The sequence below is a fragment of the Theobroma cacao genome, chromosome 6 (genome assembly GCF_053813885.1).
Source record: "Theobroma cacao isolate CCN51 chromosome 6, ASM5381388v1, whole genome shotgun sequence".
Classification (NCBI taxonomy): Eukaryota; Viridiplantae; Streptophyta; class Magnoliopsida; order Malvales; family Malvaceae; genus Theobroma; species Theobroma cacao.
Window position 1 is genome coordinate 9,667,613 of NC_142644.1, and position 23,884 is coordinate 9,691,496.

The 23,884-nt window shown below is 34.3% G+C and overlaps 1 long non-coding RNA gene across 1 annotated transcript; it reads right to left on the reverse strand.

Moving 5' to 3' along the window:
- Positions 1–3,887: 3,887 nt before the first annotated feature.
- On the reverse strand, positions 3,888–5,740 carry LOC148762074 (uncharacterized). The gene is made up of 3 exons (XR_016026920.1): positions 5,626–5,740; positions 4,893–4,976; positions 3,888–4,022 (listed from the first exon to the last, which is right to left on the reverse strand). It is a non-coding gene; the product is annotated as an uncharacterized LOC148762074 (long non-coding RNA).
- Positions 5,741–23,884: the final 18,144 nt, after the last annotated feature.

The window sequence follows — 23,884 nt, forward strand, 5'->3', positions numbered from 1 at the left end:
ATTTGATTTTAATTTATGTTAGTGTTTTTAGTTAGTTTAGCATATTTAAAAACAAAACAACAAGAAAAGAATTTATTTTCTCCCCCAACCATTAATGGCTGAATTTACCATGTAGTGAGTGAGGATGAGTTTGATTTTATTCTAGGAGAATTGGTTAAGGAATGATGAATTATGAGCGTAGAAAAATAATGGGAATTTTCAGAGCAAAAATACGAATTTTTACCCACTAGGGGTATTTTCGTAATTTGCTGTTGGGACTGATAATTTGCACCACACTGAGGGACATTAAGTTAATTTGGGTGCAATTGAGGTATAGAAACTGAAAAGAATTAAATTGGAGTTTAAACGGACCCGTTAGGAATTTAATCGGGTGATAAGACGAATTAGGCCAATACCGGGTTTAGATAGTTACCAGTGCATTTTTGCATTCCATATCATGCATTGGTAGTCTAAATTAGTTTAATTTTGATTTAGTACCAACTTGGTGAAACTCTCGATTTTGTACTGTGTCAAGGTGGTGAGTCCTCCGATAAAGGCAAGGAAATTGCATCCGAGGACCAGTAGACAGAGTGCTTCGAAAGTCTGCATTCTAGACATTGTGAGTAAACTTACTGTCATTTTAATTATCTAGGGTGGTTTTTAGATGCTTTCATGAATTCTATGGAAAAAGGAATTTAAAAAGATAAATTTTCATGTTTTATGAATAAATGAGTTTCAATGAAATTAAATTATAAATTGTTTTGAAATTAATAGTGATTTTGAAAAATAGAGTACACAGAGACTGTTAATTGTGGCAATTTGATTGTTTAAATTAACTGGCTTATGATAAATTGAGCATGATTGGCTAGTTGGCAATTGTATTGAAATGCGAATTGTTTGGTTACCTTGAAAAACTACGAATTACAAAATTGTCATATCATGTTATTGAGTTTTATTATATGGTGGATTATATATTAATTAATCACTGCAGTAGGGGGTTTCTGTGGACCAGCCTTTTAGAGGGGCACGGTAAACCCCATTATATTCTTACCTCGAACGGAGAGGCGCGTAGGGTATCTCCTGGGGTAAAGTTTAGGGTTCACTTCACGCTAAACCACCACGTGAGGGGGAACTCAGCCAACGCCAAGGAACGGCTATGTTTTCAAAACAAAAACATGATTTATGTGAAATGTGAATTTTAATAGCCTTGGCGGTCTCGGTAGGATGCCTCGGCCAAGGTGTCCCCGAGAATGGATTTATGGCACAAGCCTAGATTTTTATGAGATTCATAAGCCTCTTTACGTGTTTCGAAAAAAATGTGTTCTAATGCTATAACACAGTTTATGATGATTTACTTTATTGTCTCCATGTACTCAACTCTAGATGTTTAGGATGATGTTTGTTTACTCATTGAGATTTTATAATCTCACCACCCTCCTTTCCACCCATTTCAGGTTCAATATAGACTGTAGATAGCTGATCTCATCGAGGACTACAGTGGGATCTGCATTTTCCAAACCGTAGGTTCAAAGTCCTCTTTACTTTTGTTTATCCGGGGGCACTCTTGTTATTGTAAATTAAATTAAATATTTTGGCTTACTGTATTTAAGTATGTATAAATTTATTTAGCTTTTACGTTATAAAAAATTATTCACGTATAACTCTATAAATATTGTTTTATAAGAAAATAGAATATTTTACTTAATATTTCTTTTATTTTCTTATTATATTCAAATAACCATAATTTCGTTTTAAATGAAGATTTTAGACTTTTAAACTCATTTTGAATATGAATTGTGTGTTTTGTACTTGTACATTACGTTTTAGCCAGTTTTAAGATTTTTGAGAAAAATGACCAAAATACCCTTGTGAGACGAAAAATTAATATTTTATTTGTTTAAAGTTGGAAACAGCTTAAAATATTTTAGAACACGATATTTGACAATGGTTGCTCACAAGGGAACAGAGAAACTGATAGTAAAGCCTTGCGGGGTTTCGGGTTGACATTTCGGGCAATAAGTGTCTACCGGGACACCGCGGCGGTTGTCACGGGCTCGAGGGGAGTACCGAGTCGTGACAATTCATCCATTAAACACAAACCATTAGTTGGATGCATATTGATGCACTACTCATATAAGATGAGTCTACTAAATAATCCAACATGAATTATTGGATAATAATCTCTATTCAATGTAATAGATTCAAAACAATTGAATACATTGAATAAGATAAACATATTTTGTGCACATCATAAGGTTAGTGGGAGTAAGATAAGATACTCATTAAAAGTGTATAGGATACATTTGGCAGTTTAAGAAAAACAAAATAGGACTAAAGAGTTAGAGCCTAAAAGGGGACTCAACAAAAGAATTTAAGATAACAAGTTAAAGGAGTTTAACATAAAGAAAATCCTAAATGTTAAAAGTGACATAAAGTCATGATTGAGCAGTTGTATTGGAATAGTTCCAAAACAAGAGATAATTGCATAACTATATCTATAATCGAATACAAACCTTTTGTTTAGGTTAAAAAAAAAAAGAGATATTTGGATCATTAGTTTAATGAATCAATAAGTGATTCGTAGTTGTTAAAGTAACAACAAAAGCTATAATAATTGAATCAAGGCCTCATTATGATCTAAATTAGTATTTCGATTATAACAATGGAGATTGTCAAACATATAAAATAACATATTCTCAAATAATGCAATTTGAGTTGTCTTACTTTACAAATATTTCTTGAGATAGGAGTATTTGATGCATATGTTGTACATCTATTCAAATGCTCATAGTTTTTAGTTCCATGAATATTTGAGTATTAGGGAAATAAATTGAATATCCATTTGAATGGTCATTTATTTTAGGCTCATGATTTCTCTCTTAATGTTTGATTTATTAAGCGTCTCTAACAATTTGTTTTGAGTTTATGATTTCTTAAAGGGGGGTCAATCATTGTCATTGATATCATAAGGAATTAAGATCTTCAATAACAAGATTTTGTGAGAATTCAACATTTGGCGTTCTTCGCTATTAGTAACATTTTTTCAAACACCATAGTAGATATTTTGCCTTATATTGCTTTTCACTTAAACTTGAATGTTGAAATGCATAATTGGTATAAAACCTTAAGGTTTCTCAATTAGGATTTAGCTTTAAAATTAGCATCAACCTTATAATTGTCTTTTATCACTTGAGCTTTAAATTGATCATATCTTTCTTAAATGTTTTGAGCCTTGAAGTTAATATGCTTGGAATGCTTAATGATAATGGAAGTCTTTACTAGTGCTTTACCAATTGATATAATGAGCTTTATGATTCCATCTCTCATAATTGATTTTGTGCTTTTACAAAGGGGAAGATTTTACTTATATCTATCAATTGGTATATTGAGCTTTAACACTTGGTATTGGAGTTGAAATATGGCTTATGTCACGACCCGGAACTCCCCATCGGGCCCGTGACAACCGCCGCGAGGCCTCAACAGACATTCTTCACCCCGAATGCTGATTGAAACCACGCAAGGCTTAGCATCAACTTCCTCATCTCCCCGGTGAGCAACAATTATTAAATCTTGCATTTCAAAAAAATTATAAGTCATTTTCAAATAAGAACAATAAAATATTATTTTCTGGCTCACATGGGTATTTTCGTAATTTTTCTTCAAAAATCTCAAAACTTGCTAAAAATGTAGTAGGTAAGCAGAAAATATATATTTAATGATTTAAAAACAATTAAGTATCTAAAACGTTCATTTGAAGTGAAAATTTGACCATTTGAATCTGATAAAAATATTCAATAAAATAAACTATTTTCTTGTAAAATAATTTTCATAAAACTATCGGTACATAATTCTTATAGCGTAAAAGATAAATATATTCATATATACTATAAAGCAAATAACCAAAGCATAAAATTTCTTTTACAGTGACACGCGGGCCCATATCTATCCAAAATGCATCGGAAGCTGGAAACCTACAGCTTTTACCGATTCGAGTCCAAATGAAGGTCCTTGTTCAAGTCAGCTAACTACGGAATTCCCTGAGCCTGAAATGTGAGGAAATGAAGGTGGTGAGATTATAAAATCCCAGTGAGTAAACAGATACCATCTAAACTATCTAAAGTCGAGTAAATGGAGACAATTAAAATAAATCATCATACTGTAATTTCATTACCTTTCAACTCATTTCAACCAAATAAAATCAATCCATAAAAAATCGAGTAATTAACTTGGCTTATGAATTTCTTAAAACTTTGGCTCGTGCCAAAACTCATACTCGGTGATACCTTGCGCAGGGCATCTAACCGAGTCCGCCAAGGCTATTAAAATTTTGTATACACTTAAAATATATTTTAGTTTGAGAAAAATACAGTCGTTCCTTGGCGTTGGCTGAGTTCCCCTTCACGTGGTGGTTTGGCGTGAAGTGAACCCTAAGCTATACCCCAGGAGATACCCTACGCGCCTCTCCGTTCGAGGTAATAATATAATGGAGTTTGCCGTGCCCCTCTAATAGGCTGGTCCACAGAACCCCCTCTGCAGTAAATAATTAATATATACTCCACCAATTCAATAAAATTCATTCTAGCATGGCATGACAATTTATCGTAATCTAGCCTCTCAAGGCTGAATACACAATATAAATAATTATAACACCAAAATCAGTTTAGCCATTCATGCTCATTTATTGTCATAAGCCATTCAATTTAAAACCATAAATTTGCAACACAAACTAGCAGTCTCCAATTACTCTATTTTCAAAACCAATATTCGATTTTCTAGAAAATTTATAAAATCATTTTATAAAATCACAATTTCCCTTAAAACATAACAATTTACCATTTAAACTCATTTTCTATAAAATCACACAATTGTATAAAACTACTCTAGATAATTAAGACGATAATAAGTTTACTCACAATGTCTAGAATGCAGACTTTCGAAGCACTCTGTCTACTGGTCCTCCGATGCAATTTCATTGCCTTTATTGGAGGACTCACCACCTTGACACAGTACAAAATCGAGAATTTCACTAAGTTGGTACTAAATCAAAATTAAACTAATTTAGAATACCAATGCATGATATGGAATGCAAAAATGCACTGGTAACTATCTAAACCCGGTATTGGCCTAATTCGTCTTATCACCCGATTAAATTCCTAACGGGTTCGTTTAAACTCCAATTTAATTCTTTTCAGTTTCTATACCTCAATTGCACCCAAATTAACTTAATGTCCCTCAGTGTGATGCAAATTATCAGTCCCAACAGTAAATTACGAAAATACCCCTAGTGGGTAAAAATTCGTATTTTTGCTCCGAAAATTCCCATTATTTTTCTAGGCTCATAATTCATTATTCCTTAACCAATTCTTCTAGAATAAAATCAAACTCATCCTCACTCACTACATGGTAAATTCAGCCATTAATGGTTGGAGGAGAAAATAAATTATTTTCTTGTTGTTTTGTTTCTAAATATGCTAAACTAACTAAAAACACTAACATAAATTAAAATCAAATAAATCCAACAACTTTCTCTCTCCTAACCCATTTTTTCAGAATTGAATTCATCATGAAAACATGTAATTTAATCATGGAAAATAAAGAGAAATGCTTGGGAATAAGAAAACTCAAGCTTAATAGAAAAAATCTCACCTTTTTCACTTAATTTCCTTGAAAATTCACACTTTTTCTTTGATTTTCTCTCTCTAGGGTTTTGTTTTCTCCTTTCTCTCTCTTGTTTCTTGCTTGGCCGAATGTTGAAGAAGAAGAATGGGTGGGCTGATTTTTTTTATGCCTTTTTATTGTTTAATGAAATAATGTTATTTTATTCATATTTTAAATATTTTATTAATTCATTTTTTTTTCTAGCCATCCACTTGTCCTATTTTTTTCACCATGCATTCCCTTTGACTTATCCAAGTCTTAAGTGAAATTTCCAGATTTTTTCAAAGTTTTGGTGGAGCAAATTTTTCAAAATTACACTTTTGCCCCCGAACTTTTCAAAAATTACATTTTTACCCCAAAAATTGAAAATTTTCCATAATGCATAATTTTCACTCCTCATACTCATTTCACACTCCAAATAATTAAATTTGATCAAAATCCTTTCAAAAAATTAAATTTTCGATTCCGATTGGTAAAATTACCATTTTACCCTTTTACTCCAAATTATACCGAAATTAAAATTTTTCACTTCTAAACCTCAAATCTTACTCCAATAAGTCAAATAGGGCCAAAAATATTTTCTAAAAATTTCCATTTTGTCCCCAGGTGGCAAATGACCATTTTGCCCCTAGATAGCGAAAATTCCAATTTGACTCCAAATTGATCCTCGAACTCCGAACCACCATATTAACCCATTATGGGACTTTAAAATTCTTAATTTCATTGTAAATTCTCTATTTGATCTAGTTCGAGGCTTAAATCAACTTTATTGTACCTCTAGGTACAATACCGACTTTTGTAAATTTTTCAAGACTCTCTTAGCATGTAAACATGCTATCCACCACATGTATGTCATCACAAATATTTCTGTAGAGTCGGGCTTGTCATCTTCTCTCCCACTTGGATCAACCATATGATCCTCCTTCTTGATTGACTTCGACATCCGACTAAATATTAATATTTTAATATTATTTTATTAATAAAATATTATTTTATTCTAAAAATTTTTATCTTGTCTCCTTGGTACCAAAAATACCTTATTATGCCTCACTTGACTTCCAAATCGCCTTTTATCTCACAAATTCTCCTCCGATAAAATTATTATTATTTTATTATTATTTTCTCACTTGCGAAACATTTTATCCTAAACTACTCCTTTCGTCTTTTATCACTTCTAAACATTTTAATTGGCTTCAATTTGCATTCGATCAACTTTATTTATCACCATATCAAAGTATGGGGTATTTCAGCTTATGTGCTTATTAAACATCTTTATGATTATCTTTCTTGAACTTCATAATTGTTATGTCCACATTTCTCTTATAGATAGATGTACATGTGGCTTTCTTATTGATGATTCTCTTGATGAATTAATACTTGAATGTGCTTAATGGGTATATTTCTTAATGAATTGGTTGAGGATATTAAGTGTATATATATGATGACTTGGTGACTTTATAGTTACATATCCATGGTCTTAATGCTTAGATTCTTGAAGGATTTTACTAACCATTATTTCTTGAGCTTAAGTGTTTAATGCTCACTCTTCTTAACCTTTTTGATATAACAAAAAGGGGGAAAAGGTTTATAAGCAAATTTAATTTTATGCATATGTGGAGGGGGAGATTTTAAAATAATTTCAAATGCAAATTATGCTCATAGTTTTGTTATATAAAAAAAGAAAAGATTGTTAGCTTTAAAATTATTATAGTTTTGACTATGACAAAATAATCAAATTTGCTGGAACATTATTTGAGTAATCCTTAACAAGTTCTTGAAATGATTTAACTCCCATACATTGTTCTTACATAGTTATAAGCTTGACTCTTAAAGTTATTTAACTATATCTATAAGCTTTTATGACTTACGTGTACGAGTGCTTATGATTCCTATTCATTAAAGTCTGATATAAAAATTAAAGAAAATTCTAGATGCACTCATTAAGGTGGAGTTTTGAATATCTTTTTCAATAATGATAAAAAAAGTGACTAGGAAGACTAAGTTAAATAGAGTTTTATAGGTCTTCATGTTTAATCTATGTGTGTGATACTTAGTTATGGTTTTGTTGAATATTATGTGCTAGTTATTATAGATATTCAATATGTCTTGCTTAGCTATTGTGGATATTGTATATCTTGTTTAGCTGTCGAGGATATTATAAATATTTTATTGCAAATCTTTAAAGAAAACTACATGAATTAATTACGAGGGAGCAACTCATTATGCATAAAGTTTGAAACATTCATATTGAACGTAGACATTGCACTCTTAATCTATGAGTGTTTTGTTATCATCAAAAATAAAAAGAGAGAGAATGTTGACTTCATGTGTTTTTAATGATAACAAAATATTCCCGTTCATTTATGTGAAACCTCGACCTCCATAGACACGTAACTAAAAGTAGATGCGATGACACGTACTAGGGGTAATTTCGTAATTTCCCTTAGTGAGCTCCTAGAAATGGGTTTTCTAATATTATTAAGGCCTAAGTAGGCCTAAGGAATAAATGAATGATGTATATAATAATGAAATAAATGAAGAAAATTGAAATAATGATGATTTCCAAGGTAGGGGCAAAATGGTCATTTTGGGTCTCGAGTCTAAAATTTTACATTTTCATGAACTCGAGTACCTCTAACTATTATGGACCTTTTCTTGGTGTCAAAAGAGTAAAAAGTTTGAACCAAGTGGAAGAAAAAGGTAAAGTCAACTATTGAATGGCACTTTTGTAAATAAAAGGAACTTTAGTCAACTATAGGATAAATATCAAAATTTTCAGCAGCTTCTTCTTCTTCTTCCCATCTCTTCTCTCCATTTTATGTTCTTTATCTTCCATGAAAGCCTTCTTAAAAACCTCCATGACTTTCTCAAGTTAAACCCCAATTTTCATGCTTATGTGTACCTTTTCACAAAGTCCTTTGTGCTCTTTTACTCTTTCACCTTAAAAATCTCAAAAGTCTTACCTTAATACCTTCTCTCACTAGCTAGGTGTTTTAGAGAGAGAAGGAGAGACTTTCTATAATAGCTTGGGAAATTTTGAGAAGGAATTCAATTACAAATCTACCAAGGTGAGTAATTAAATTGAGTTGATTTTTGAGTTGTTAAGAATGGCTAGTGGCTAGATTTGTGAGTGCTTCGTAGTTGAGGTTGTTTATTCATCTTTAGTGTGACTAGAATACTGAAAATAAATAGCCACTTTGTCAAGCCCTAGTCTATTATATACTTGTCATGTCATTCATGTACTTGATAGCATATCTACATACTAGGATGTATCGGAGAATCGTTAAAAGTCGATATCGTACCTAGTGGTAAATTAAGTCGATTAAAACTTCGAACTAGTTTGAATAGAGATTTTGGGATGTATTTGAGAGTTATTGAACCTTAGAATGTCTTAATATGATGATTCGGAGTTCGAGGATTAATTTGGAGTCAAATTAGGAATTTTCATAACATAGGGGCAAAATGGTCATTTTTCCACTCGAGGGCAAAATTGGAATGTTGGATGAAATTTTTGACCAAGTTTGAATAATTGGAGCATGATTTGAATTTGAGAAATGAAAAATTTTAATTCTGACATTTTTTCGAACATAAGGGCCAAACAATCAGTTTAAGTTTCCACGAGGACGTAATTGAAATTTTTGGAATTTTACACCACCATAACACTTGTCAAGCCCACGAATTTCACCTTTTATTATTTTATACTTTGGATAATTAAGAGATTTCATGTGGTGGTGAGAAAATGCTTAATTGTTAAGTTTTAACCATGGACCAATCACATGGTGACACATGTCAAATTTTAATATTTTTATAATTTCCTTTATAAACTCAACATAAACTCTCCCATTTCACTCTTCATGGCCGGCCAAAGCAAAGAACAAAGAGAAAAGAATAGGAACAAACCCTAGAGAGGAAAATTCAAGAGAAATTTGTTGAATTTCAAAGAACAAAACAATCAAAGGTAAGATTTTTCAATTTTAGCTTAAGATCTACCTTTCTCATGCTTTCTTTTTCATTTTCTATGAATGAAACACAAGTTTCCATGAGCGAATACTTGCTGGCCGAACATTGGGAGAGAGGTTTTGATGATGGATTTTGCTAGATTCATGATATCTTAGTGTTTTTAGTTGTTTGATGATGTTTGGCATGAAAAACAAGTAAGAAAATCACACGCCCTTCAACAACTCTCTTTGGCCGAATTTTATAGATGACATGTTGATGATGGATTTTGTTGTATTTCTTGTTATTTAGCTCATAACTGATGATTTATGGTATCGGATATCGAAAATGGCTATAAAAAAGTATAGTTCCTTTAGTAAACGACTTGAACAATAATGAGAAAATCATAGTAAATGGACTTGGATTTGATTCCTAATGATGTAAATGGATTTATTGGACTATGTTAACACTGATTAGCACGTTAGTTCGAAATCGAAATGAATTTCGGTTACGATGAATTAAGTCACAATCAAGCTCATTGAGGTACTTTGGTGTATTTGGAATATTGGAAATGTAATGAATATATTTGAAGTTGAATAAGATGTTTTGGTTAATTCAACAGTGTATAGTTTGAGTTAGGTCGAATACAAATTCAGTTCGATCATAATTGAACCCACGTAGAACACCGTCTTTAAGTGATTATTCGAACAATTCTCATTTAATTTCATGCATTCATATAGAGCCTAAAATAGTTTTATAACAGTTTGACACAAATATATTGAATTACGTGTCGTGTATTATGTATAGGTGGTGAGCCCTTTGATAAGGGTAAACATATCATACCCGAGGACCAAGAATAGGAGTACTCCAAATTCCCGTTATAGTGAGTAACAGACTTTCATCTTAACTATCTGAAGTTGTTTCTACTTGTTTTTATGTTTTAAAGAATAATGAGTTTAAATTGTAAATTATTATGTTTTAAAATTGAAGTGTTGGCTAAACGAAATGAGATTTATAAGTTGTTTTGAAATTGAATACTGGTTTTGGGAATTGAGTAAGTGGAGACTATATACTCGTGTTTGATATATGGTTTGAATTGATGGCTTATGGCAATGTGATGGCATGAATGGCTGGTTTTGTGTTTGTGTGGAATATATGAACTATTTTGTTTTACCTTGATAGGCTGGGTAATATCACATTAGCCATGTCATGCTGCTGAAATTTTATTGATTTGGTGGGGTAATTGATTAGCTTACTGCAGTGGACGGGTTTTCGTGGACTTGTCTATTAGAGGGGCATGGTAAACCCCGTTATATTTTACCTTAGTATGAGAGGCGCGTAAGGTATCTCTTAAGGTAGTTTAGAGTTCACTTCACGCCGAACCACCACATGAGGGTGAAACTCAGCCAACGCCAAGGAACGGCTACGTTTTTAAACGTAAAAACATGTTTTATGTGTATATGTTAATTTAACAACCTTGGCGAACTCGGTTGGATGCTCGGCGTAAGGTGTCACCGAGTATGAGTTTTGGCACAAGCCAAGTTTTAAGAGAGTCATAAACCTTGCTGATTATTTTTGATGAAATGTAATTTTTTTATATGATTGAAATGAGTTTTAATGTTATGAATCATATTATGAAGAGATGTTTTAATTGTCTCCATTTACTCGGCTTTAGATGTTATAGATGAACTTTGGTTACTCACTAGGTTTATAAAAACTCACCCCCTTCTTTTCACCCATTTCAAGTTCAGAGCAGTTTGTAGACAGTAGATTTTGTCGAGGGTTTGCTTTTGGAATTGCACCCTTAGAAATTGTAGGTCTACAGTCCTATTTATTTTTGTTATTTTGGGGCCCACATGTCATTGTAGAATATTTTTGTATACTTGGTTTAGTGTGCTATTATATATATGAATTTATTTTACTCTTACGCTACAAAAATTGTTTATGCAGGATTCTATAAATATTGTTTTATAAGAAAATGGAATATTTTATTTAGTTTGATTAGCCATAATTTTATTTTAAATGGATGATTTAGATTACTAAAATTATTTTTAGATAAGAAATGCATATTTTTTGATCGTATGCTGTCTTTTCATCAAGTTTCAAAATTTGAGTAAAAATGACCAAAATACCCCTGTGTGGTAGAAATTACTTTTTGTTTGTTTTTTATTTAAAAATAGTTTATATTCTCTTAAAACATGATATTTTGTCACTGTTGCTCATAGGGGAGACATAAAATTGATTCAAGAGCCTTGCGAGGTTTCGATTGACATTTCGGATAATGAATGTCTATCGAGACATCGCGGCTGTTGTCATTGGCTCGAAAGGAGTCACGAGCTCGAAAGGAGTACCGAGTAGTAACAATTCGATTGGTATAAGAGCTTTTGGTTTTAAAGTTATTTAAAAAATAAACTACAGTGTCAATGTGGCCCCAAGTTAGATTAGATTGAGTTGAATGCATACAATTGCATATAGAAGCAAAAGTTGTCTAAATTCGTTTTGTTTCTTCTTATAGATCATTATGCCTCCTCGACGTGGACACCCACCTCTCTCTAGATCAGTCGGGAGGGGAAAAGGCCGTTCTCAACATCATCAGCCAGATCCTATAGAGGGGGAATCGGTTGAGTTTGTCTTTTCGGCAACACCTGCTACTGAACAAACTGAGACTCCTCCACATTCTCCACCTCTTCCACCACCTACCAATATTCCTGGTGTTCCTGGTATGTTTCATGAGGCAGTTTAGGCATTGGTAGCTTTTCTCACTACTATTACTAGCCAGGCTCAAGCTAGTCAAGCTCCTCCTACTATTCCTCCAACCACACCTCCAATGCCACCACCACCACCTCTTGTTCCACCACAAGTACATGATGTCCCTATTTCTAAGAAACTTAAGGAGGCTAGGCAACTCGGTTGCATTTCTTTTACGGGTGATCTGGACGCAACTGCAGCTAAGGACTGGATCATTCAAGTATCAGAGACACTTACTGATATGAAACTAGAAGATGATATGAAACTGATGGTGGCCATTATATTGCTTGAGAAGAGGGCCCGTACTTGGTGGAACTCAGTGAAATCTCGTTTTACTACTTCTTTGACTTGGTTGGATTTTCTGCGAGAGTTCGACGGCCAATATTATACTTATTTTCATAAAAAGAAAAAGAAGAGGGAATTCTTGAGTTTGAAATAGGGGAGTTTGACAATAGAGGAGTATGAGGCTCGTTTTAATGAGCTAATATCTTATGTGCCCGATCTGGTAAAGACTGAGCAGGATTAGGCTAACTACTTTGAGGAAGGGCTTCGGAATGAAATCAAAGACCGTATAACAGTGACAAGTAGGGAGCCGTATAAAGAGGTTGTGCAGATGGCTCTGCGGGCTGAGAAACTTGCGACTGAAAATAAGAGAATTTAGGCCGAGTTTGCTAAAATGAGGAATCTAAATATATCTTTCAACAAGCCCTCGAAAAAGAGCAAGGATTTATTTGCTTCTGGGAGTGCTACCACTGTTTTAGTAGCATCTACTCGACCCCCATCTCAATAGTTGCAACAAAAGTCTCCTAGATTCAGTAAATTAGCGATGAGTGCTCTTGGGAAGAGTTCTGGGAGTTTTGACAGATGTCGAAATTGTGAAAGATTTCATACCAGGCCGTGTAGGGAGCCCGTACAATGTTTTTAGTGTGGTCAATAGGGTCATATGAGGAGTGCTTGTCCGCAGTTAGGATGAGCTACTGCAGCTGTTTCATCTCCCTAGGTTTGTACTGATATTCAGAGAAGAGATTCTTTTGGGTCACAGTCAAGATAGGGTGTAGCGATGTGGTTAGGTGTAGGGAGTAATACCCCATCCACGCTCTAAACCACAGACTCATTCTCCGACGAGAGTTTTTGCTGTGACAGAGGAAGAGGCACGAGTCTGACCAAATGCAGTGATAGGTACCATGTTTGTATTTGACAGAGATGCTTATGTCTTAATCGATTCTAGTTCGGATAGATCTTATGTTAGCATGACCTTTGCATCCTTTTCTGATAGAAACCTGTCACCTTTAGAGGAGAAAATTATAGTTCATACCCCTTGAGGAGAGTAGTTGGTTAGAAACACCTATTATAGAGATTGTGGGATAAGGGTTAGTGAGGAAGAATTCAGGGCTGACTTAATTTCCCTAGAAATTTGAGATTTTGATTTGATATGGGGTATGGATTGGTTGACTACAGATCGGGCAAATGTGGATTGTTTTAGGAAGGAAGTTGTACTTCAGAATTCTGAAGGAGTAGAGGTTGTATTTGCAGGGGAATGTCCAGTATTACCATCCTATGTAATCTCGACTATCAAAGCTTTGAAAAACTAGTACAGAAAGGGTATCTGGCTTATCTAGCACATGTGATTGATACCTCAAAGGGGGAACCTAAGTTAGAGGATGTCCTAATAGTAAATGAGTTCTCTAATGTGTTTTTGGATGAATTACCGAGACTACTTCCTGATCGAGAGCTTGAGTTCTCTATTGATTTACTTTCGGGTACCGCACCTATTTTCATTCCTCCGTATCAGATGGCTCTGGCAGAATTAAAGGAGTTGAAAGTTCAGCTGCAAGACTTGGTAGATAAGGGTTTTATTCGCCCTAGTACTTCTCTCTGAGGTGCGTCAGTCCTATTTGTAAAGAAGAAGGATGGTACTGTTCGGCTATGTATTGACTACCGTTAGTTGAACCGAGTGACCATCAAGAATAAGTACCCTTTACCACGAATTGATGATCTTTTTTATCAACTACAAGGTGCTATGGTGTTTTCTAAGATTGATCTGAGGTCTGGGTATCATTAATTGAAGATCAAAGAACAAGATGTACCCAAGACTGCTTTCAGGACTCGTTATGGGCATTACGAGTTTCTAGTTATGCCTTTTGGTCTGACTAATGCCTCGGTAGTTTTTATGGATCTTATGAATAGGGTGTTCCACTCGTACTTGGATAAGTTCGTGATAATGTTTATAGATAACATCCTGGTGTATTCGAAGGATGATGATGAACATGCTGCCCATTTGCGCATTGTGCTGCAAACCTTGCATGAGAGACAACTCTATGCCAAGTTTTCCAAATGTGAGTTCTGGTTGAAGGAATTGGTTTTCTTGGGACATGTTGTGTTTGGAGCTGGAATTTATGTCGAACCCAAGAAGATTGAGGCAATCTTACAGTGGGAGTAGCCAAAAATGGTGATAGAGATTCAAAGTTTCCTCAGTTTAGTCGGTTATTATAGGAGGTTCGTTCAGGGGTTCTCATTGATAGCTGCTCCTCTGACTCGTCTAACTCATAAAGGAATCAAGTTTGAGTGGGATGATGTCTGTGAGAGTCAGTTTCAGGAGCTAAAGAACTGGTTGACCTCAACTCCGGTTTTGACACTTCCTGTTAGTGGGAAAGAATTTGTGGTATACAGTGATGCCTCTAAATTGGGATTAGGGTGTGTGTTAATGCAAGATGAGAAAGTAGTAGCTTATGCTTCTCGCCAATTGAAGAAACATGAGATGAATTACCCTACCCACGATTTGAAGTTGGCAGCAGTAGTCTTTGCATTGAAGATCTAGAGGCATTACTTATACGGTGAGCGTTGTCGGATCTTTACCGACCACAAAAGCTTGAAATATTTGCTCACCTAGAAAGAACTCAACCTGAGACAAAGACAATGGTTAGAGTTGATTAAGGATTACAACTTAGTGATTGATTATCATCCGGGGAAGGCAAACATTGTAGTAGATGCCTTGAGTTGTAAATCCTCATCTTCATTAGCATCAGTTCGAAATTCTTATCTTTCGATGCTACTTGAGATAAAATCTATAGGGATCCAGTTGAGTAATGGTGAGGATGGAACCCTACTTGCTAGTTTTGTTGTGAGACCCTCACTGTTGAATCAAATCAAGGAATTGCAAAAGTCTGATGATGAGTCGAAACGGGAAGTACAAAAGTTGCGCAGTGGAGAAACTAGTGAGTTCAGACTCGATGATGATGGTATCTTGATGCTTGGAGACTGGGTTTGTGTCCCTCAGGATGATCAGCTGGGATGGGCTATTTTAGAGGAAGCTCATTCTTCCGCCTATGCTTTACATCCCGGAAGCACCAAAATGTACAAGACTATCAAGGAAAGTTACTGGTGGTCGGGTATGAAACGAGACATAACCGAGTTTGTGACGAAATGTCTCACATGCCAACAGATCAAGGCAAAACATTAAAAACTATCGGGTACTCTTCAGCCTTTACCTATCCTTGAATGGAAGTGGGAGCACGTGACTATGGACTTTGTATTGAGTTTACTGCAAATGCAGAGTGGGAAGGATGCTATGTAGGTGATTATGGATAAATTGACTAAGTCTGCCCATTTCTTGGCTATCCATAGCACATATTCCATTGAGAAATTGGCTAAGCTTTGTATAGATGAGATAGTGAGATTGCATGGAGTCCCAATTTCTATCTTGTCAGATCGAGACCCCCAGTTCATTTCTCGATTCTGGCCAAAATTTCAAGAGGCTCTCGGAACTAATTTGAGGTTTAGTACTGCCTTTCATCCACAAATAGATGGTCAGTCTGAAAAGACCATTCAGACTTTGGAGAATATGCTACAGGCTTGTGTCATTGACTTTACTAGGAGTTAGGACAGACACTTGTCGTTGGTGGAGTTCGTGTATAACAACAGTTTTCAATCTAGTATTGAGATGGCACAATACGAGGCTCTATATGGGAGAAAGTGCCGAACTCCACTCTGTTGGGATGAAGTGGGTGAGAGGAAATTGTTTAATATAAAGCTGATTGATCTGACTAATGACAAGATCAAGGTTATCCGAGAATGATTAAAGACAGCTTAAGATAGGCAAAAAAGTTACTTTAATAGACGGAGAAAAGACTTGGAATTTGAAGTTGATGATAGAGTTTTTCTTAAGGTTTCTCCTTACAGAGGTAATGATTTGAATACTTTGAGGTATTAAGTCTTATTTGATTATACTATTGTAGTAAATTGTGGTATCTTGTTGGATAATGAAAGAAGTGATTCGGTTTACAAAGCGAAGAAAACTTAATTCGAGATACATTAGACCCTTTCATGTCATTGAAAGGATTGGGTCAGTGGCATATAGACTAGAATTACCCCCAGAGTTGGATCGGATTCACAATGTCTTCCACGTCTTGATGTTGAAGAAGTATGTACCTGATCCCTCCCATATCCTCGAGGCACCTCCGATTGAGTTGCAAGAAGATTTGAAATTCGAGGTATAGCTTATATGTATTCTAGATCGAAAGGATCGAGTGTTGAGGAATAAGAGCATCCCAATGGTTAAGGTGTTGTGGAAGAATACTCGGATGGAAGAGATGACATGGGAAATTGAGCACCAAATGAGAAACCAATATCCCAATCTTTTCTCCGAGTCCGATAAATGAAATTTTGAGGTCAAAATTTTATGTTAAGGGGGGTAGTACTGTCAAGCCCTACTCTATTATATACTTGTCATGTCATTCATGTACTTAATAGCATATCTATATACTGGGATGCCTCGGAGAATCGTTAAAAGTCGGTATCGTACCTAATGGTACAAATAAGTCGATTAAAACCTTGAACTAGTTTGAATAGAGATTTTGGGATATATTTGAGAGTTATTGAACCTTAGAATGTCTTAATATGGTGATTTGGAGTTCGAAGATTAATTTGGAGTCAAATTAGGAATTTTCATAACGTAGAGGCAAAATTGTCATTTTGCCACCTGAGGGCAAAATTGGAATGTTGGATGAAATATTTGATCAAGTTTGACTAATTGGAGCATGATTTGACTTTGAGAAATGAAAAATTTTAATTCTGACATTTTTCTGAACATAAGGGTAAAACAATCATTTTACGTGTCCACGAGGACGTAATTGGAATTTTTAGAATATTACGCCACCATAAAACTTGTCAAGCTCATGAATTTCACCTCTTATTATTTTATACTTTGGATAATTAAAAGATTTCATGTGGTGGTGAGAAAATGCTTAATTGTTAAGTTTTAACCATGGACCAATTACATGGTGACACATGTCAAGTTTTAATATTTTTATAATTTCCTTTATAAACTCAACATAAACTCTCCCATTTCACTCTTCATGGCAGGCCAAAGCAAAGAACAAAGAGAAAAGACTAGGAACAAATCCTAGAGAGGAAAATTGAAGAGAAATTTGTTGAATTTCAAAGAACAAAACAATCAAATGTAAGATTTTTCAATTTTAGCTTAAGATCTACCTTTCCCATGCTTTCTTTTTCATTTTCTATGGATGAAACACAAGTTTCCATGAGGGAATACTTGCTGGCCGAACATAGGGAGAGATATTTTGATGATGGATTTTGCTAGATTTCATGATATCTTAGTGTTTTTAGTTGTTTGATGATGTTTGGCATGAAAAACAAGCAAGAAAATCACATGCCCTTCAACAACTCTCTTTGGTCGAATTTTATAAATGGCATGTTGATGATGGATTTTGTTGTATTTCCTGTTATTTAGCTCATAACTGATGATTTATGGTATCGGATATCGAAAACGACTATCGAAAAGTATAGTTCCTTTAGTAAACGACTTGAACAATAATGAGAAAATCATAGTAAATGGACTTGAATTTGATTCCTAATGATGTAAATGGATTTATTGGACTGTGTTAACATTGATTAGCATGTTAGTTCAGAATTGGAATGAATTTCGGTTACAATGAATTAAGTCACAATCAAGCTCATTGAGGTACTTTGGTGTATTTGGAATATTGAAAGTGTAATGAATATATTTGAAGTTGAATCGGATGTTTTGGTTAATTCAACAGTGTATAGTTCAAGTTAGGTCGAATACAAATTCAGTCCGATCATAATTGAACCCACGTAGAACACCGTCCTTAAGTGATTATTCGAACAATTCTCATTCAATTTCATGCATTCATATAGAGTCTAAAATAGTTTTATAACAGTTTGGCATAAATATATTGAATTACGTGTCGTGTATTATGTATAGGTAGTGAGCCCTCTGATAAGGGTAAAGATATCGTACCCGAGGACCAAGAATAGGAGTACTCCAAACTCCCGTTATAGTGAGTAACAGACTTTCATCTTAACTATCTAAAGTTGTTTCTACTCGTTTTTATGTTTTAAAGAATAATGAGTTTAAATTGTAAATTATTATGTTTTAAAATTGAAGTGTTGGCTAAACGAAATGAGATTTATAACTTGTTTTGAAATTGAATACTAGTTTTGGAAATTGAGTAAGTGGAGACTATATACTCGTGTTTGATATATGGTTTGAATTGATGGCTTATGACAATGTGATGGCATGAATGGCTGGTTTTGTGTTTGTGTGGAATATATGAACTGTTTTGTTTTATCTTGATAGGCAGGGTAATATCACATTAGCCATGTCATGCTGCTAAAATTTTATTGATTTGGTGGGGTAATTGATTAGCTTACTGCAGTGGGCGGGTTTCCGTGGACCTGCCTATTAGAGGGGCACGATAAACCTTGTTATATTTTACCTTAGTATGAGAGGCGCGAGGGTATCTCCTAAGGTAGTTTGGAGTTCACTTCATGCCGAACCACCACGTGAAGGTGAAACTCAGCCAACGCCAAGGAATGGCTACGTTTTTAAATGTAAAAACATGTTTTATGTGTATATGTTAATTTAACAGCCTTGGCAAACTCGGTTGCGGCGCAAGGTGTCACCGAGTACGAGTTTTGGCACAAGCCAAGTTTTAAGAGAGTCATAAGCCTTACTGATTATTTTTGATGAAATGTAATTGTTTTATATGATTAAAATGAGTTTTAATGTTATGAATCATATTATGAAGAGTTGTTTTAATTGTTTCCATTTACTCGGCTTAAAATGTTATAGATGAACTTTGTTTACTCACTAGGTTTATAAAAACTCACCTCTTTCTTTTCACTCATTTCAGGTTCAGAGCAGTCTGTAGACAGTCGATTTTGTCGAGGGTTTGCTTTTGGAATTACACCCTTAGAAATCATAGGTCTACAGTCTTGTTTATTTTTATTATTTTGGGGCCCACATGTCATTGTAGAATATTTTTGTATACCTAGTTTAGTGTGCTATTATATATATGAATTTATTTTACTCTTACGCTACAAAAATTATTTATGCAGATTCTATAAATATTATTTTATAAGAAAATAATATATTTTATTTAATATTTTTATTTAGTTTGATAATCCATAATTTCATTTTAAATGGATGATTTAGATTACTAAAATTATTTTTAGATAAGAAATGCATAGTTTTTGATCGTATGCTGTATTTTCATCAGGTTTCAACATTTTTAGGTAAAAATGACCTAAATACCTCTGTGTGGCAAAAATTACTTTTTGTTTGTTTTTGATTTAAAAATAGTTTATATTCCCTTAAAACATGATATTTAGTCACTGTTGCTCACAAGGGATACGTAAAATTGATGCAAGAGCCTTGCGAGATTTTGGTTGACATTTTGGGCAATGAATGTCTATCGAGACATCGCGACGGTTGTTACGGGCTCGAAGGGAGTACCGGGTCGTGACACACTTAATGGTAATTGGAAGCTAGTTAGGAATAACTAGTAGAACATGATTTAGGAGATAGCTTTTAGAATTTATAGTTATGTGAATTGAGTTGATTGTGATGCTATTGTGTGTGATAGGTTCCAACGAGGCCTCACACCTCCACACGGAGCATTAGTCGAAGTTGGAGTCAATCCACAAGCATTAACAAAGACATGTGAGTGAACTTGCATTAAAAATGTTTTAGAATAAATGATTATGTGCTTGATTGAACCACTTAAAATATTTTATTAGTTTTTCTTTAAAATTGCATGGGAACAAGCCCTTGATGAAACGTTGTATGTTGTGAATGTGTAATATGATGAATCCTTGTGCTCTTATATTTTGTGGATATATATATGTTGTGTATGGATAGTTAATATTATGTGATAATTATATCCAGGCATGTGCGGTGTGGGAGTGCACATACCGGTGACGATGGGGTGTGGGAGTGTCAATGATGATATTGCCTGTGCGCAATGTGGGGGAGCACACAATGGCATTAGCTGTGCGCGATGTAGGAGAGCACACGATGGCGTTAACTGTGCGCGATGTGGGGGTGCACATGATGACTCCGGCTATGTGTGGTGTGGGAGTGCACATGAGCTGGGTGAAGTGGTTGTCAAACCCTATTCTATAAAATAATTACGACGTCATTTACATGCTCAATAGAATGTTTGCATGTTTAGGAAGTTCGAGGAATCGTTAAAAGACGATATTGCCCCTAATAGTACCATTAAGTCGATTAAGCCTCGAACTAGTTCAAATAGGAATTTTGAGGTGAAATTAAGAGTTTCACAGTTCAGGGATGACTCAAAATGGTAATTCGGAGTTCGAGGATCAATTTGGAGTCAAACTGAAATTTTTACTATTTAGGGGCAAAATGGTCATTTGCCATCTGGGGACAAAATGAGAATTTTGAGAAAAGTTTTTCTTTGGCCCCATTTAACTTATTGGAGTATGATTTGAGTATGGGAGTATAATTTGAGGGTTTGGCAATGAAAAAGTTTAATTCCGATGATTTTTGGAGTGTAGGGGTAAAATCGTAATTTTTCCACTCACGGACAAAATTTGAGATTTTGAGAGAATTTAGATCAAATTTGACAAATTGGAGAATGCTATGAGTATAAGGGATGAAAAATATGTCTATGGGCAATTTTTCAGTTTTTGGGGCAAAAATGTAATTTTTGACTTTTACAAGGGCAAAAGTGTAAATTTTAAAAATTACTCCACCAAGACTTTGGATAAGTCTGAGAATTTTATCTAAGCTATGGATATATGGGACAAGTGTATGGTGAAAATTTGGAAATAAATGGATGGCTAGAATTTAAGAAATTAATAAAACAAAAAAAATGAATAAAATAATATTATATTATTTTAGCCTTTAAAAATGTCAAAATTCCAAAATTCCCATCTTCTTCAGCTGTCCAAACCAGGAGAGAAAAAGGGGGAAAAGAAATAAGAACCCTAGATGAAAAAATTTAGGGAAAATCAAGAGAAATCAAGAAATCAAGTATTAAAAAGGTAAATTTCATTGATTTTCCTTGTGATTTTCACTGCCCATGCATTTTTTTCTCATTTCCATGCAAAATTAGAAAGTGGCTATGGATACCCATGCTGGCCAAACCTCCATGGATGAGTTTTGAACTTGAGTTTAATTGAATTAAGTGATTTTAGTTAGGTTATATTGAAATATAGCAAAAATAAGCTAGAGAAATAATTTTCTCCCATTGAAACCCATTATGCTGAATTTTCTAGGGGAATATTGGCTGCTGATCTTGATGTTTATTTGAGGAATTATAATGAATAATGATGAATTATGAGCCTAGAAAAATAATAGGAATTTTCGGAGCAAAAATATGAATTTTTACCCACTAGGGGTATTTTCGTAATTTGCTATCGGGATTGATGATTTGCACCACACTGAGGGACATTAAGTCAATTTGGGTGCAATTGAGGTATAGAAATTGAAAAAAATTAATTTGGAGTTTAAACGGACACGTATATTGATTTATCAGGTAAAAGACCGAAATAGGCTAACATCGCATTTAGGCAAAATTTAGACATTTTACACTTCATATCATGCATTAGTAGTATAAATTAGTTTATTTTTGTTTCGTACCAAAGTAGTAAACCTCTTAATTGTACAATTTGTCAAGGTGGTGAATCCTCTAGCAAGGGCAAAGAAATCGCACTCGATGAGTAATAGTTGGAGTACCCGAATTTAGTTTTCAGAAACTGTGAGTGAACTTATTATCGTCTTAATTATCTAGAGTAGTTTTATACAACTGTGTGGTTTTATGAAAAATGGGTTTAAATGGTAAATTGCTATGTTTTAGGAGAAATTATGATTTTATAAAATGATTTTATAAATTTTCTGGAAAATCGAATACTGATTTTGAAAATAGAGTAATTGGAGACTGCCTACTTGTGTTGCAAATTTATGGTTTTAAATTGAATGGCTTATGACAATAAATGAGCATGAATGGCTAAACTAATTTTGGTGTTAGAATTATTTGTACTATGTATTTAGCCTTGAGAGACTAGGTTGCGATAAATTGCCATGTCATGCAGAAAAAGATTTTATAAATCAGGTGGTAGATAAAAGATTAGCTACTGCAGTGGTGGGGGGTTCCGTGGGCCAGCCTATTAGAGGGGCACAGTAAACTCCTTTATATTCTCACCTCGGTCGTAGAGGCGCGTAGGGTAGCTCCTGAGGTGGGCTTTTTGAGTGCACTTCACGTGGACCACCGCGTGAGAGTGAGACTCAGCCAACGCTAAGGAACGACTATGTTTCAAAATAAAAATATGATTTATGCGAAATATGAATTTTTAACAGCCTTGGCGGGCTCAGTTGAATACCCTTGGTCCAAGTGTCACCGAGTACAGGATTTGGCATGAGCCAAGTTTTGAGTAATTCACGAGCCATATTGATTATTTGGTTGAAATGAATATTCGTGATGTGAAAAATTTGCTGAAGTTAATTATTTTTTAATTGTCTCCATTTACTCGCCTTTAGATAGTTTAGATGGTGTCTGTTTACTCACTGAGATTTTATAATCTCACCACCCTCAATTTCTCACATTTCAGGCTCGGGATAGCCGATAGATGGTCGATTGCATCAAAGACTTCAGTTAGCCTTGCATTGTCAAAATTATAGGTTCACAGACTCGCATCTTATTGGTTAGTTGGGGGCCCATGTGTCATTGTAAAAGTAATTTTATACTTTCGTTATCTGATTTAAAATATGTATGAACATATTTAGCTTTTACACCATGTTTTTGGCGAGTTTCGATATTATCGAAGAAAAATGACGAAAATGCCCCTGTAAGCCAAAAAATAATATTTTATTATTTTGATTTGGAAACGACTTATGATTTCTTGAAATGCAAGATTTAATAACTGTCGCTCACCGGGAAGATACGGAAGCTGATGCTAAGCCTTGCGGGGTTTTGATTGGCATTCGGGGTAATGAGTGCCTATCGGGATGTCGCGGCGGTTGTCACGGGCCCGATGGGAGTTCTGGATTGTGATAGTGATGGTGGTATATGTGTTTATATATATATATATATATATATATATATATATATATATATATATATATATTTGCTATATTCAATATATATATGTATATATATTTGCTATATTCAATATATATATGTATATATATTTGCTATATTCAATATATATATATATATCGATGGGAGTTCTGGAATTAATATGTATTTGTATTGAATATTGAATGTTGAAATTGTCA